We start from the raw sequence: 17,486 nt of genomic DNA, 5'->3' as shown, positions 1-17,486 counted from the left end.
CAGTCCTTAATTACCTCGAAGAGAAAATGTCTTTGGAACACTGACTAATTATGTTGTGCATTTTAACTTCTCCATACACCTGCATCTGCTCTTTACTATGTTAGACAATCTGGTCTCCACCTCAGACAAATAATGAAGGGTCACTGAGGGACAGGAAGCACTAGAATTCTCATTCCTGCTCTTAGCGATGACTGAAAAGTGGACTTTGATTGAACAGTCATTAGCTCAAAATCCCCAGGCTGGAGGGTAAATTGGCTGATATAAAGTGAAAAGTGGAGGGAAGAGAAACACTATTAATGTCATGTGCAACTAGCCTGCTGATGGACCTCTGAGCAAGGCACATAACTCTCTATATACTCTTTGCATAATCAGTCGACAGACCTATCAAAGCTTTCCCCACATGCATGGGGCTCTCGTGAGAAGGATACTCGACATTTTAAGAGTACATTGTGAGTGCAGTGCCCTTTCAAAACATGCTGTTTGGCACAGATTATCTGGTTATGTGAGGGGCTTATAGATCCAGTCTTAAGCCTCCTCAACTGCTCCCAGACTCATCAGGGCCACAACAATCAACAGGAGAGGCATCCCGGAGCAGCTGGCAGTGCTGCCAAGCAACGGTGAACATTCCTCAAGGCTAACATTAGCTAGCACATAGCAGTTGACAGAGACTTACAATCTCACATCCATTTCTGGAAGGATAGAAAATCCTTGTTGACTGCACCTCCCCACTCATCCAGGCGCCTTTAACATTCTGCTTCTGTTTGTTTCTAACGGCAACGAGCTACTACAGGAATTTGTTGCACCATGCTAATCTCCATTTTGCATTCTAGCGCTTGAGGCTAACGTTAGCTAGTATGCTACTGTCGCTGGAGAATAGAAAACGTGTTGGCCATATCTCTGCACTCATTCAGACTCATTCAACCTTCTGCTTTTGTCTTTTTTGTCACTGCAACGCGTTACTACAGCGAGTTTTTGCGAGACACTAATCTCCACTCTGCTTCCCCATGAGCTTACGTGAGAAGGATCACGTGAGCCCAGCTTCAATCTGCAGAGCCATGAAGCCAGAGTGCTGAAGCCTCGGTGGTCGCTATTTATTTAAGACTAATTAATATTGAATGTGTTGCGTAACCAAATTGCACCAAGTAGATTGGATGAACACTTCAGACAGACGGAGATTCCTTCCATTATAGTTAGATGAAGGTGGTGTTGTTTTTAGCCTACACAAAACACAAGAGCAGTAGCGTACCAAAATGGATTACACTGTTATTATCTGCTCTGATCTGCACGTGATCTGCAACCGTTATCATGAAGAAGGTTACATTTGAAGCCACTCATCTGTTTTTAGTGAAAAGCTACATTTATCTTGAGTGCTCCAAAGTCCTCCCAGACTATCAGCGAGGAGGAAAAGCAGAGCTGACAGGGAGGATATTTATTATCATTTTGAATGGCCTCATCTTTCAAGAGGTTGGGAACATTTTTCTGCTGGCTTGAAAATAGATGGGAAAGGCACTTTAAAAAAAAAAACGCTACAGACTAACAGTCCTCTGCTTTTCAGAACAAATCAATGCAATCACCAGTGAGATGCTGATAGAGCAGCAGGTTAATGTGAATCCTAAACAACAACAGAAACATCACTCGTCACAGTTTGTTGTTGTTGGTCTGATGTTTCAGTGAGAGGACCAGGTTAATTTCCTCAAGTGCTACATGTAAGCTTCTGTCTGATTTAATGTTGAGATCAATAACATATGTAATCCACGTGACTAATTCAGCCCGGACACCACAATATGGTGAGTAAACACTAACGCAGCCTGTCTTGAGATGTATGGAACAGAATCATGTGCATAGGGGGCTAATTAGATTTGCAACAGATTTGAATTTTCCAGATTGAATGCATTTAAGTTCCCAAGCTGAACATAAATTCATATTTATTAGAGTTTTGTTGTCCCATGATGGTCTACTTGCTATTTCAGAGTTTTTTCCACACTGACATGCATATAATTCAGTGGAAATGTGGTGTAGTGAAATGTAGATTTAGTGAATACTGGCTTAACTAAAATTCAGAAACTTTAAACTAGAGCTGCACAATATAAATCGTATTTGGAATAAACCTGGGGCTGGGAGGCTGTGATGGATTAATCCGGCCAGACATTTTAACTGACAGAGCCTACTGGTGTGGTTCAAGGCCAAGATGTCATGCTCACATCCAGCTAACTTATTTACTTCTTATGATAGTGTTACTTCCAGGGTCGAGGAGCACTTCCTTGACGTGTACAGGTTACAGGTTACATTATAAAATGCCCTGTTCATAACAAGCACATCCACTGTGTATTATTTAGCCTCTGTCCTGAAGCTGTTCTTGGATGTTTTCAGAGTTTAGTTTAATGGTATTAGCTCTGTCCAGCTTTTTATTCTATACTGAAGGGCACAGACTGTATAAAATATACAACCGAGCTTCCAGGTCTAACATGAAGCCAGTGGAGAAGTGCCGTAAACCTGCATTCTTTTCAAAAAAGAAGATTGTGTTTAAGCTTATGAGAAATCACCTCAGTGAACAGTTTCCATGTGAGTTTATGATCTCAACTGCTAGTTTCAAGTCTTCTTCCATACAGCATGATGTTCAGTTTCTAATTTCTAAAAAAGACAATGAAGCTTGGTATGCTTTTGGGCATGGCTACCTTTCGATTGACAAGCTGGAAGTACAGTGACTGTTGACCAGGATAGAGGTGGACCAGTGTGTATGGTTTGGGTGGTTTGGGATAAAATGATAAGTCAACCTTGACTTTTTGTTTTACACAGGACACAGTGACGATGACAAAAATAAAAAAATCATATCTATTTGAGGTTACAGTTAGGCGCGAGGTCTCCTGTAGGTTTAATCTTGCGGTTAAAGCAATAATTAGGTGAATAAATACATTTTTAGGTTCCAGCTCCACTCTTTCTACAGTATAGGGGGAACCTCTGTCTACAATAAACCAAGATGATGACGAGCATAATGTCAAACTCGCAGCTTCAATGCGGAAATCCTGTCACACCGCGTTTACACTGGATGACGATGTTATGAAAGAGTCCACAAGTATGTCACCTAAACTAAGCAGCCAAACAGGGCTACATTAGCTTCAGCCTTATGCTTTTAGCACAGTAATCATGTATTATGTAGCCATGAAGTGCATGTTTAAGACCCTATTGCAGAATTACAGTTTTAAAAATGAATAAGTTAGAAACATTAAAAAGTTAGCGATAATTAGCGATTTCAACCGACTGATGGAACTAATGATAGCTTGATTAGCTAGCTAGCTATACTGTAACAAATCAAATCTGCCAGCAAAAGATGTCATTTCAGCTGAAATCCAAAGCCAGCTTTTGTCTGTCTGTGATAAAGGACCTTGTTTAAAAAAAATCCTTGTATGCAAGACACATATGAGCTCTCAGGGTATGTGTGGTGCAAGAATGGAAAGTTTAAAAGACATAGCAACAATAACTAAAAGGGAAAGGGACAGCTAAAAGATTACCAAGTGCTCCATTACCTGGTCAGTGGCTGAAGTTAGAAGGTGCTGAAAAAGAAATATAACTAAATAAAAAACTTAGAAATGAATGCCCTGCAACACTCAGTGTCAAGGTCCAGTGTACCACAGTTTCCCCTGAAGGAGTGAGACATCCTGTTTCACACAGGCTTTTAGCCTACAGCGACAGGCAGAAACAAAAACAATTTCAACTTACACCTACCCATATGTCATGGCAGCTCACATCCCTTGAGGCATTCCGCTATTCCTCACCCCAAATCCTTGTCTTGTTCAGATATGGCAAAAATCTGTGAAGCAACTGAGGAATGGTCACGGCTTATGAATTTGTCCTCGCAGTAGGTGCCTTACAAACCTCACAGAGGCACACAGAGTCATACAACCTGTACACCATGCTGGAAATAGATATGAGTGACTAGTGACTACAATATTCCTACTATTGGGATTATACTTCAAGTGTCGCTGACTCAAGTTTGAAGCTGCACAAGGTAAAAGTTTGTGTTTGAATACACCATCCTCCTTCCCTGACGTGGTTGCAGCTGTGAAACAATGTTGGCACCTTGGATCTTGTTTGTCAGGATGTATATCATTGACTTCTGACTGGGATGTTATGAAATTTACTCCAAATTGTGATGATTCTAAAAGGATTATCCCTACTGATTTTAGTGATCCCATGACCCTTTATTGTATGGCAGTTCCAGGTCAACATTTCAGCATATGAAATATCAAATGTAAGGCACGTATTTGCATGAAATGAACTCTTACCTTCAGGCATCCTGGAGAATTAACCCTTTTTATTATGTCTGCTCAGATTGTTGATTTAATAGATGTCATTGCGTCAAGTGGTTTATGGTCATTCCCTATAACATCCTATGCCCACCATATCTTAAATAAAATAAAACAACAAGGTAGTGCTGCTGTTACACTTGCTTAAGCAAATATTCAAATTTTACAATATAATACATCATTTAACAACTGGCATATCTGAGAGAAAGAGATCATTTTGGACAAGGAAGAGGCAGTTAAACTCAGATTACATAAAATTTCAGGATTAATAAAGCAAAAAAACGTCAGTATCTTTGAAACAAGCAGGCATTACTGCAATTGGTAAAGCATCAGAAAGTATGCTATATGACAACCATATGTCATACTGTATATCATATATGACCATATGTAACCATTTTGTATTGTAAATAAATTAATGAAAACAAATAAATTGTGTAAATTGTGACTCTTTGAAACTCTACATGTTTCAAAAAGAAGTCTGTTTTTATGTAAGTCTATGAGAAAATGATCCTACTTCTCACCTGATCTAATTAGTTTATGGTCTCAATCAGTAGTTTGGAGTCCTCTTCAAAGCAGCATGATGTTCATTATAAATAGGCAGTTAAGGTGTGCTTCAGGGTGTAGCTGCCTTGTGATTGACAAGTCGCTACCACAGCTTGTCCTCAGGTTCTCAGACAGGTCCAATCAGGATATCCTTCCAAGCTCCACCCTCTTGTCCAAATATGGTCACTTCTGACTTAAAAAAAAACAAGATGGCAACGGCCATGATGCCAAACTCTGGTGATGTCACGGTGGGTTTACACTTGGTCAGGCTACCTGACGTCTTCATAAATGTGTTTGTTTGTTCCCAATTTTGAACAGTTAAAAGCCAACCAGAGCCAAAAACAAATAAAATCCACCTGAGATATGTTTGTAGTCCCAGTTAAAGTCACTGTTGGTTTATGTTTTTTTTGTCTTATGAACTAAATGTTGATTGCACAGTGTAATGGCTTAAGAGTAATGCCACTATCAGCATTTAGATTGCTTATTTGCTCACTCTGCTATTTAGTCTGCGACTGGGCACAAAATGTCTTGGGAAAATGCAGATCCAGTCAGTCTGGCAGCCTGGCACCATGTCTATCTGCTTCAACTCTCCATATAGATGAAATAAATGAATAAACTCATATTATGTAATGTGTTGTTGGTAGTTGCTTCAGTTGTCCAGTTGTCTTTACAACAGTGATGTTAACAACAATACCACTTTGAAACTTGTGTTCCTCTTTGATTCCCCTCTCATCTTCTATTCAACTTACTCTCCTAGTTTCTGAAAAACAGGACAAACGAAAAAACTTAGAATGTTTACTGTTTGGTGTTGCTGAAGTTCATTTCATACCTGTGGTTGCTACATTGGGTTACCAACAGTATCAAAATCAATGAGAGGTCAGATTGCAGGTATGTTGCATTCTCTCCTCTGAAAGGTTGTTTACATGCTGCTGCAAACCACCCACTAGTTGTTTTTTAAGCACATTTTCAAATGTTTCAAATGTCTGAAAACATCACGACATTTCATTCAAAGATTATTAAGCATGGCTGCTGTATGAAACCGTACATACAGAGAAAGAAAAGTGGGGGAGTTTTGAACCACATAGTTAATAGCACAGATTGACAATTTAGCCAACCGCGATGGTCCAGCTGGAGTCGTTTTAGATCCTGAATGGATTCAGTCTATGGTTCTGCTGGATCGCATTTAGTCATGATGTTTTTCAAAGAGTGAAAAAATTCAATTATCACCCTGTTCCACTGGAATCGCCCCAAGTGCAAAAATGCCTACAGTGCAGCTTTAACTTCAGAGTTTGGGTTAGCTGTTCATCAATAGGAAGACATTAAAAACACATCAGGGATCGGCTCTGTTGTTGAAAAGACTTTATTTCAGTGTGCTGTGACGCTGCCAGCAAGGGAGTATTGAATTTAAGAATAATTATAGCAATTTCTCAGTTTTGCTGCAATAAGGCTGACGTGTTGTTGTGTTACTGCTGATGTGTGTTTACTGTTTAGATCTTGTTGATTTACAGTTTGGAGAACACAGAGCAAGCAGCTTGGCTAGCTACAGAATTGAGTTTCGAGCTCTGGCAATCAACTGCTCTCTGGAGCCTCTGACTCTTTAGAAATATATCCTGGGTGTACATGATCGATAGGGAGGAGGTTCTTTATTTAATGCGGTGTACATGTCTCTTAAAATATCTCCTCTTGGTGGATTTACGTTGTCGAGTAAATGGAGATATAAACCCTGAACTCTGATCCTACTCCTATTGGACTCTGGCCGATGTCGAAACAGGTGGCGCTCCGTGTCGCCTCCAGTGACGTTCAACTGAAAATTGGGGGCTTTCTGGAACCCCATCATCAGTGGCGGAGCAGATGGATGGTAGAGGAGGGAAATGTCGGGACACATTAGCTCCAGCCTTGTTTCCCTTCACACTCCTGGAAACAAAAAAGACGTTAGCGGCGCTGGATCTGTTATGTGGCTGGGTTTCTGCCATAACATATGGTCAGTGCTGCTGGTCCTCAATTTTTTACGCCAGGACTTTCAGTTGAGCAATTATGCTTTGAGGCAAAAGCGGTTATGCAGTTAAAGTAATTTCACTACTCAGCAAATGTTTCATCTGTGTTTTCCTGCAAATTTTTAGACTGAGCGCACAGTATTCTCCTGTATGAAATAACATGAATCTGTCAGACCGAAGAAACAACTTGTCTCCAGAGAGGAGAGCTGCTGCCTCACCTCTGCTGCAGCGTTGGACATGTTCTGCCTCTCCAGGGTTCAATAAGACAAAATCTATTTTTAATGTTGTTGCTTGGCTTCTGTCTGGGTTCAGAGAACCAGAGCACGTCATGACTTCACTCAATTTGTTGCCTTGTTATTTCTGTGTCAAGCAAACGGATGACCATTAGAACTAGAATGGCACACAGCAGAGGCCAAGGCCCAACAGTCCCCTTATGTACTCACACACCAATCACCGAAACACAACAGACTTTTGTCATCAAGATCCATGTATTATACCCTGAGAAATTAACGAAAATGTGAAAAATGCCCTATCTTGCAATGTTAAAGTAGCTGAGAAAAAAAAATCCTGGATCGGTCCCTTTATCCAGATCAGCATCAAAAGTGAATGGGGTCTATTCTGGGCTGAGACCCATCGTCCATCCAAGTGTTGTGGAAATCCCTCCAGCAGTTTTTGTGTAATCCTGCTGACAAACCAACAAACATAAACAGACACAGGTGAAACATAACCACCTTGGCGGAGGTAATGGCACTTCTGTTGTTATGAGGGGCAGAACAAGTCACTACCGTCTCATTGCAAGCTCATTAAGCAGCATTTTCCAACGCCCCGCTGTTCCCTGTTCTAACGTCGCAGTGTTGCTCTGGGTTTGCCCTCTCGGTCAGATCGGCACACTGCCTCTTGATGACCGCGATGCCAAGCCAGCATCTGCTCTCAAAATTGTCTGGCATCAAAAATGATGCTGGAAAACCACAGCACATTAAATTAGGGCTGGCGTTAGTTTTCAGATTGCACTCGACCGGAGCCATGAGCTTTAAATAACGTTTACAGTGGTGGTGAAGTGGACGGCTTTTTGCTTGTTGTTAGAAATCATAGGAAAAATGAGCTCTTTATAACTTCAGGTCTTAGTTCAATAATAAAAGTATAGGCTGTTGTTGTCTGTTCAGTGCAGACAGGCACTTTTCATATGCATCATGCAGACAATTAGGCTTGGTTGATATGATATGGTGAGTAAACAGCAAACAGGCCATCTCATACAAATCCTAACAACTTCTGTAAAATATCCTAACTGGAATTGTTTAAGGTGCATTATGTAGTTTTGGGGTAGAAATTTTAATCAGAAGAGAAAGATCTTCATTGACTTTTTTTTTTATATTCCAAAACAAACTAAATAAACAAACTCTCTTCGTTTTCATGACTGAATAAACTGAATAAACAAACTGACCTTAAAGGACAACACAATTTCATGCTGTTTTACTTTGTTTATATGTGGCGGACCCTGCCACCTTTCTAGCTCCAAACAGTGTTCTGGGACCTTATTTTCCTCTGAGAACAGCTTGTTTATTCACTTATGGAAAACATAAATAATTCTGAGTTTGTATTATTACCTCATTAATATTGTAAATATTAAAATTCTGAATTTGAATTTATTCTCGAAAACTACATAGTGCCCCTTAAAGCAATGAGTGGAGGGGAAGTCTGCTAGCCGCTAGGATAACTTATGCAACGTAAAATGCCATTGGCTTTAGTTAATAATGGTGGTTAGCTAAAAACAAGTTTTGTTCTCTTGACTTAAAGCAACATTATGTAACTTTTTTTTACCTTAACATAACAGCTTCAAAATCATGTTGATGGTACAGTGTCTTGTAATATGGTGAATGGTGTCTCTGTCTGTCAGCCCCCATCACTTGTTTCTCCACTATGTATCTTCAGTGAAAGGGTTGGATCACAGCGTTACATACATGTTTACCTCAAGATAAATTGTTTGAAAGACATATCATTGATAACATTGAGTTTTGTTCGTAGTTAGCACCTACAATACATCTCACAAATTGTTACTGACCAGGGATTTGTATTTTCAGTGAAAATGCCAATTTCTACATAATGTTGCTTTAATTTTGAGCTGAATGTTGTACTTTTGTTCAATGTTCTCTGTGTTTGTGGAATCAATTACAAGTCAACTTCACTGCACTTAAAGCGACATCACTGTATGTAACTTTTTTACTTTAAAATAACAGCTTCAGAATCATTGTAATGCTGCAGTGTCTTGTGATAGGGTGAATGGTGTCTCTGTCTCAGCCACTCCGCCCACCTATTTCTTCTGTGAGAAAATGTGCAGGTGTGTGTCCATAAAGAAAGTGATGAGATGGAGGAGGTTGCAAACAGAAGTGAGGTGAAGTTGGAGAGAAAAACAACAATATTGCTTTGCTCTTCAGACAACCTCTCTTTCAGCCACTCCACTGCTGAGTCCTGCATATCCTATGAAAGAGATAAATGGGAGGCGTTTCAGAGGACAAAATGGAAAATAAATCTAAAAGTCTGTGTTGTTCCCTGTTTATATTTTCTTTCTATCAACCTGATGACTGCAATACAGCGAGGCGTGACTGATGGTGTGGCTGGTGTAGAGAGTGGCTATAATGGATAGAGACATGCTGTGTGTTTACAGCTCTGGTAGTGCTGCACAATAACACCTTAGCTCTTATTCCTCCCTCTATATCATTTCACCTGCCGTTCCAATCAGCATTTCTTTTTTGGCTTGGTCCTCCTCTCACCTGACAGAGAATTTCTTGAGATAGAGAAAACAGTGTTGCTCAGAGGGATCGAAAAGTTAATAAAACAATGTTTTTTTTCACCTTCCCAAAGCTCTGTTCATCCACGGTTCCAGGGAGAGAGCAGTTTTGGTTCAAAACACAACTTGGAAGCCAACTGTTACCACTTAGTCTGCTGTATGGTTGACTGGAGAGACGGCCTCATGTGCCAAACTCTCCAAGTCGAGAGCGGAACTGAATTTCATTCTGTCTTACTGCAGCATGTCAGCTCGGACATTATATATATACATTAAAAAAATCACTGAAAAGCAGCACTAAAGTATTTGTGCTCCTGAGAGTGATGTAATTGTAAGTAACAGGAGTGCTTTGAGGCATGTTTGCTGTGACCAGTACAAGAAGAGAACAACAAAGCACATTTCTCTTGTTGATACACCTGAGGGCAACACAAAGCTTTGATTTATGTGTAGCGTCACAGCACTTGGTTGGTGGAGGAGATGGAGGAAAGTACAAAGCCCAGAGAGGGAAGGCTGTGTGGGGGGATGGGAATTGATTGGCTAAATAAGCATGATAAGCAGGTTGCTCTCTAATCAGTAATAGAGCCAATTAGGCTGGTGTCTTGGTTGGATTGGTCTATGAGATAGATCATTATCAACACTAATAGATGTTCTTTAAAAAGTCCTTTCTGAGTACCAAGAGCAATTACGGTCTTTAAATATGTTTGGCTCTGCCTTCTTTAAATAAATGAGTGAGAGGGAGGGGGAGAGGCGAGAAAGAGCAAAAGACGCAGGGAGACTCGCTGAATGCTTCAGAAAGTGTGCTGCCTGCCAGAAAGAAAAGTCCACTGTGGTCCCATCAATAGTCATTTACTCAGTGTTTTTACCCCCTGGAGGAAATTTAACCGCAACACAGATGCTGTTTGAAACAGAGAGAAATGTGCACTGTTGAATTCTCCCATTAGATTACTGTCCATTTTCAAAGCGCCACCTCTCAGCCTCTGGATGCCAGCTGTTCGTCGTGCTAGTGAATAACAAGATAAAAGCTGGCTTTATATTAGATGCAAGGGGTAAGCTGCAGTCCTGCTTGTTTTGATTTACAGTTCAGTGTCAGATTTCACCCGGTGGTTGTATCACTGCTAAAGTTATCTGATGTAATTTTGTACATCATCAGGCTCTTCATGCTTTAATTATATTCCACAAAGTAATTGTGATGTGTGATATGTGTGATACAGCAAGGGCATAGTATGCAGGTAGTTATCAAACTGTTACATCCAGGTAACTAATTCACCTTATCTCACTGCTGATTAGGAGACTACTGGGGCCATGGAGACATTCAGTGTGATAGAAGGCTCTATTGTCTTCACTATAAATATTGTAAACCACTAATTAACTAACTAAGCTATAAGAAGTCTTCCAATTTTCGTGATTATTTAGTAAAGTCAGATTTGCCAAGGAGGCCCAGTTGGTTTTTTGTCCCTAGTGCTAATTTTCCCTGCCATAATTGTCTTCACTGCTATTCTGGTTTTAAATGTAATCATTTAAATCACTATCACGCTTAGTACTAAAACTGTGGTTTACTTATGTTTGGAAAACAAAAGGCAAATAAAAAACAGGGACATAAACACTTATTTATTTACATATATCTAAACAGCCAGGAAATAATTATGTAGTGCATTTTTTTAAAATTTTTGTCATAATATGGCTTTCATCCTCACATTTAAACTTTTACATCAGATAAATATACATTGTCAAACAACTTTTACTGTGTTTGAGCCATAAGCATCACTAATGTAAACACACTTTTGCCTGCCCTGCCCAAGTCCTGCACTCTGTTGACTCGGGTCTCTGTAAAGATGCAGGCACAACAGTCTCTGATTCCCTGTTCTAATTTTGGCCATTTCATTTTCCTGCGTTTGGACATTAACCAGGAGAAACCTTAAATCCAAGCTGGGCTAGCATGGCTACCATTTATCTGTGATCTTTTTCCACATGAATGTCAAAAATTGTGACAACCTAGCCAATAGTAGTTGATAATGAAGACTTTGAGACTCTGCTGGCTCTTGTCTGTACCAAATGTAATAGCAATGCATTCAATAGTGATGATGAAAGATGAAACATTTCAGTCTAGACCAAAGTGGTGGACCAACCACGTGAACAGTGACTCCTTTCTTTCTTTCTTTCTTTCTTTCTGTCTGTCTGTCTGTCTGTCTGTCTGTCTGTCTGTCTGTCTGTCTGTCTTTCTTTCTTTCTTTCTTTCTTTCTTTCTTTCTTTCTTTCTGTCTGTCTGTCTGTCTGTCTGTCTGTCTGTCTGTCTGTCTGTCTGTCTGTCTTTCTTTCTTTCTTTCTTTCAAAATCTTAAGTTTCACTGGTAATCGCTGACTATGTGGGAGTTTTTACTTTTGCCATTATTGAAGTAACTTTTCTGTCCTCTCGCTGAATTTCTCTTTCATCCTCACCAAATGAAAAATTCTTCTTCAGTTCTCAGTGGAACTATAATGTCTTTAAATGTGAGTGAACAGAGGGTCATCCAAGCCTTGGCAGTGTGTCCAGCCCTCAGGCCAGTAACTTGGCATGCCTGGATGCAGTCTGTCTCATCCCCCGTCTATGGGACAGCAGAAGACATTGAGACCTTCTTGGAACAGACTTAAAGCGCTGCAGGTGGCAGGGATAACCCAGGGCAAATCTCCCCTGTCTAGCTGGCATCTGTACTTACCAAAACATTTTGGTGACCAATTCAGAACCCTTCTGAATTGAGGAAAAGATAAAAAGGGTTTGTGGCCAAAGGCAGTTTCTACAGAAAGCAATATTCATACACCAAAGCAGATACATCTCAAATGGTTGCACCAAATACTAGATTTTTGTCAACAGCAATAATGTTCTGCTCACTGTTGCTGATAAGACATGATCAGTGGGGAACAGTCAAAAAAACTTGCAATGCACTGTAATGTTAGACAACACTATTACTCTGTAAAGAGAACAACTTTGTTGACTACACTGATTTTATGATTAAACTGTCTGGACCTGGTGAAAGCAAAGTCACTGGTCTTGTGATTCCCATCCAGGCTCTTAGCAAAACAAATCAAAGACTTAATTAAAAGTGTACTAGACTCAAAGAAAACAATTGCCTTGGTTAATTGGGTTTGTTATTGGGCTGAGCTCTGGAACAGAGTTCAACAGGGCAAGGAAGGCAGGAGCAGGAAAGGTCAGACAATCAGAAAAGTTGTCAACAAACCCCCAATTTAATTTACGTATTTGGAGAGAAAAACCTAAAGCAACTGTTGCACTATTATCAAATCTGTCCAATTAAAATTTTCCGGGGGAAAGGCTCCTAGAATAGCAAAGTCAGTCTTTTGGTCACTAGATCAATCACATTGGGTTTGGATTGGGAAAATGGACATGAATTTGGGAACAAAGCTTGTGCTTCCCCCAGACATTATGGCTACAACACTATGGTCATACATAATCCTATGGTCCACAAGAGCCAAGCCTGACATATGTTGAAAGGGGTTGCAAGTCCTGGAATTTCCATGTAGGAATGGGATGCAGCGGATTCATTGCTACATCCGCAATTAGTCTATTGAAGAAAATGGGGCAGAGGGATTGCTCCATCCATCAAGCAATCAAGTCCTTGTCAAATGCAGCAGGAAAGAGCAGCAATTGGCTTTGGATTAAAGTGGTTGTAGATGAAAATGAAGACAGGTATTGCCAGGATTCACTTTTGAGCCCTTTTGAGTTGTGGTGGGGTTATGAATGAAACATAAAAGAAAGACCCCAATGATGTACCTTCCCTCCCTTACCACTCCAACCTCACCTACATCAAGAGTGCCGACTTACCACTGGCACTGAAACATCAAGTCCTATTAGCTCTACTTAGTTGGAAGTCAGGCTAACTTTGGTGTTTGCATGTCAAAGTAGTCCACCAGAATTTGTGCGTTTGAATATATGAATGTATGTATGTATGTATGTATGTATGTATGTACCCCAAAGTTTAACATCTAACCCAAAGTTCAACATCTACCTAAAAGTTTAACATTAACCCCCAAAGTTTAACATCTACCCCAAAGTTGAACTTTTACCCCAAAGTTTAACATTTACCCCAAAGTTTAACATCTACCCCAAAGTTTAACATTTACCCCAAAGTTTAACATTTACCCCAAAGTTTAACATCTACCCCAAAGTTTAACTTTTACCCCAAAGTTTAACATCTACCCCAAAGTTGAACTTTTACCCCAAAGTTTAACATTTACCCCAAAGTTTAACATCTACCCCAAAGTTTAACATTTACCCCAAAGTTTAACATTTACCCCAAAGTTTAACATCTACCCCAAAGTTTAACTTTTACCCCAAAGTTTAACATCTACCCCAAAGTTTAACATTTACCCCAAAGTTTAACATCTTCCCAAAACTTTAATATTTACCCCAGACTTTAACATTTACCCCTAAGTACACAAGTACTCACAGGGCCACTAGCATGGACTCCAGACTGACTTCCTGTTTCACTGATACTGTATCCATACTTGGTGGGTCTTAGACCAAGAGTGGGTGGGGGTAATTGGTTATTATTTAAAGTCTGAAATTGGTATGGTTTCATCAAAAGTTGCTATACTTATTTTACTATTTACAGAGCAGCCCCAGAATTGAGTCAAGTTATGACATTTCATGTGCGCTCACATTTGGTTTCTCTTCAAATAGTTCAGTTGGATTCTGTTGTATTGTATTGTATTCTTAGAGAAACAGACATGAGAAGGGATTAATTGAGGTATTAATTAGCTCATATGTGCATTCTTATAAAGTTTCAAGCTTATCTTTTGAGATGAATTATACTAAAACTAGCTCCCTTTGCTCTGACTAACACATCTACTTGTATAATGAAATAATGTCATGGTTTCAGTGAAACTTGTCTCAGTTCTCATGGTGTATTTTTATTTTTCCATTATCCCAAACTCTAATCACATTGATATTAATTTAAAACTTGAATTGCCTTTGAATATTCAATGCATTGCTTTCTGTGCATATTTTAGTTTTAGTGAGCCACTCTTGACTGCTCATTTTATCACAAAACCTTGCAAGCTTTCAGTGAGTCTTACAATATCTTGTACCTTACTATGTGTGTAACTCTTCCTGTAATGAAAGCAGACCTCTGTCTTTGATTCTACAGCCCTCTGGGTTAGAACACATTCAGATTTAGTTTGATAGCGACTCAAACACACTCTGCTAATGAGACACCCCTGAGGCTGCAGCACTCCTCCTTCCACCACTGCCTTGATACGTTTACCTGCTGTCCTCTCATGTTTAAAGTAAGTCTGGGCATCAACTTCAGAAACTGTTATACGAATTGGTCATTAATTTGCTTTCCTTTCACATTCTCTCTTACTGCTGATGGCTGGAAAAGCTCATTCAGAGTTAGAGCGCAGACTTTCTCTGTGAAATATCTGGTCAGGTCAGTAAAAATTAATTTGAAGAGGATAAGGTTTAACAATTACTTAAGTCATTCCTTGGCTACTTGCTTGTAAAATAATGTCCTGGATGTTGTTTTTTAATAAGGATGATGATGACTTGTTGGCTCAGCATCCACCCAGGAAGCCCTAACTATAAGTGTGTGAGTATTTTCATAATTAATATATGCACTTTCTGCTGATGTAGGCATGAGATGAGCAAGCAATGATAAGCCAAGGTCTTGTGAACACTACCAAATGTTTTTTTCACAAACCAGAAACACTTTTATTGTATGTTAGAAATTCACAATTCAATTCTTCTTCTATTTAGACAGTCTTATCTCCTATTCAACATTAAGTCACATTATTAATAGAATGGTTCAATATTTCTGGAAGAGATTATTAATATGGAACAACAGCCAGCAGCCAGTTAGCTTATTTAGTATACAGGCTGGAAGCTTGGGAAACAGCTAGACTGGCTCTGTCGGGTGGTAATAAAATCTGCCTACCAGCTACTCTAAAAGTCACTGATTAGCATGTTATACCTTGTTTGTTTAATATGTGCAAAAAACTCAAATTAAGTTGTAGTTAAACGGGGAGTTACATCCTGTAACCTGATTGCTGGCTGTGCCAATGACCTCCTGGCAATCATACAATGCTGACATGGCCAGGAAAGCTTTATCTCCCGCTGTTTTCACCGTGCTGGGGTTGTTCCTCGAACATCAGAATTAATGTTACTCTAGGACCATCATTCCCATCGATAAAAGGCTGTTGTGGCTGAGTGGGTGAGGTGCAGGACTTTCAGCCAGGAGAAGGGGGTTAGTATCCTGTTTGGACCATATGGATTATCATGGGCACTTATTCATTTTACTGGAAGTTCACTTAAATCTTTTAATTAAAAAAATGTAAGCTGTTGGGTTAGGTTTGGGCAACAAAAATACTTAGGTTAGGTTAAGTAAATCATGGCTGGGTTAAAATATACCCATTCACGTGTTTGAAAGGATTTGAAAGGATTCTCCCATGTGTGTTTTTCCAGTGTTTCCCCACAACGCTATGTCATTACAAAAACATGATTCAGTGATGGTCCTGGAGCAACATTATGATGTGCATTATGACACAGCAATATCAGATTGTGTGTATTTGAAATAACAACTTAATTACAATGTAGTGGACTTTATGTATTTACCAGCCAAGAAAAGAGAAAAAAAAATCACAAACAAACAAATTCACACTTTATGTGAAGTTTAATAATACTAAAATACCACAAAGAAACAAAATATGTTATAGACTGGATTGCAGCAGGCACATTAGCCGTTAGCTGAATCCCTACTTGAATGTTATCATAAAATGGATTATCATGGGCAAGATAAATAGCCTAGGTCATTATTTTAAATAGTAATGTAGACATGTTAGCAACATCATCAGAACAGTGAGACAGGTGGAGGAAGAGCAGCTGAACCATGGCCATGACACGCTTGCAAAACACTTAAAATCTGAGCGCAGTTTCCAAATCCATCTGTGCAGAAGCTATCCATACAGGACTTTAGTTCTCAGCAAAATACATTCCATTTTGTAGGTTTGTTACACAGGGAGGAATGAATGTGTGAACGAGGTATTGATTTTGGACACAGCCTTTATGTTATGCTAACTGTCTATTTAGCTTGTGCAGACACGAGAGGACCTCTCAGCAAGAAATGAGCATATTTCAATGTTTACAGTGTTGAAGTCTACCTGCAGGGTGTGTTCACAGATTCAGACTCAACTGAGCAAATTTTAATTGGGCGTCATGCAGTCAATGTAATAGCTGGTTGTTCAAGGGGGTTGCAAGGTGAAGAGACATCCAGATGAGTCGAAATATTTCAACTTTACTGAATTTAAAAACTTTTTTTTTTTTGCCTTTCCTGAAGCCGTATTACTCTATTGAACAAAAGGAAACTTGAGAAAGAGAATGTTAAACGTTAACAGTCAATTTTGAGATCAGGCAGCTTCTGTATAATTGGTTTAATGGACCTTTAAGTCAAGAAAACATCGATTGTCAGAAATGATTCTCTGTGAATAAGGAAGGATTCACAAAAATAAGCTCTGCATTGTATCTGAATATATCGTCAGGATTGTTTCCACAGTAAGCTAATGGTCTTTCGATTAGATGTCAGCCTTTTTTACACCCTACTTAGCGTTTGGTAACAAGAAACTGGCCCTTTTTCTCTTGAAAGACCCTTTGCTTGCAGCAGTGGTCATACTGTGAGCGTAATGGACTGTAAGAATAATTTGTGCAATCAACTGCTTAAATCAGACTCCTGCTGGCACACTGAATGGTGGATATAAAGTAAGTGCATTTCACAAAGACCAGCACGTTCCGAAGACTGTCCTTTTCCCATTTTCCCACTTGAAATGGGGGTGTTACTGAACTGCATTGTATATGTCAGTAGATTAACAGTATAACCTCAGG

The sequence above is a fragment of the Pagrus major genome, chromosome 3 (assembly GCF_040436345.1).
Source record: "Pagrus major chromosome 3, Pma_NU_1.0".
Taxonomy (NCBI): Eukaryota; Metazoa; Chordata; class Actinopteri; order Spariformes; family Sparidae; genus Pagrus; species Pagrus major.
The sequence above is the reverse complement of the archived record's forward strand: the minus strand, read 5'-3'. Positions refer to the sequence as shown.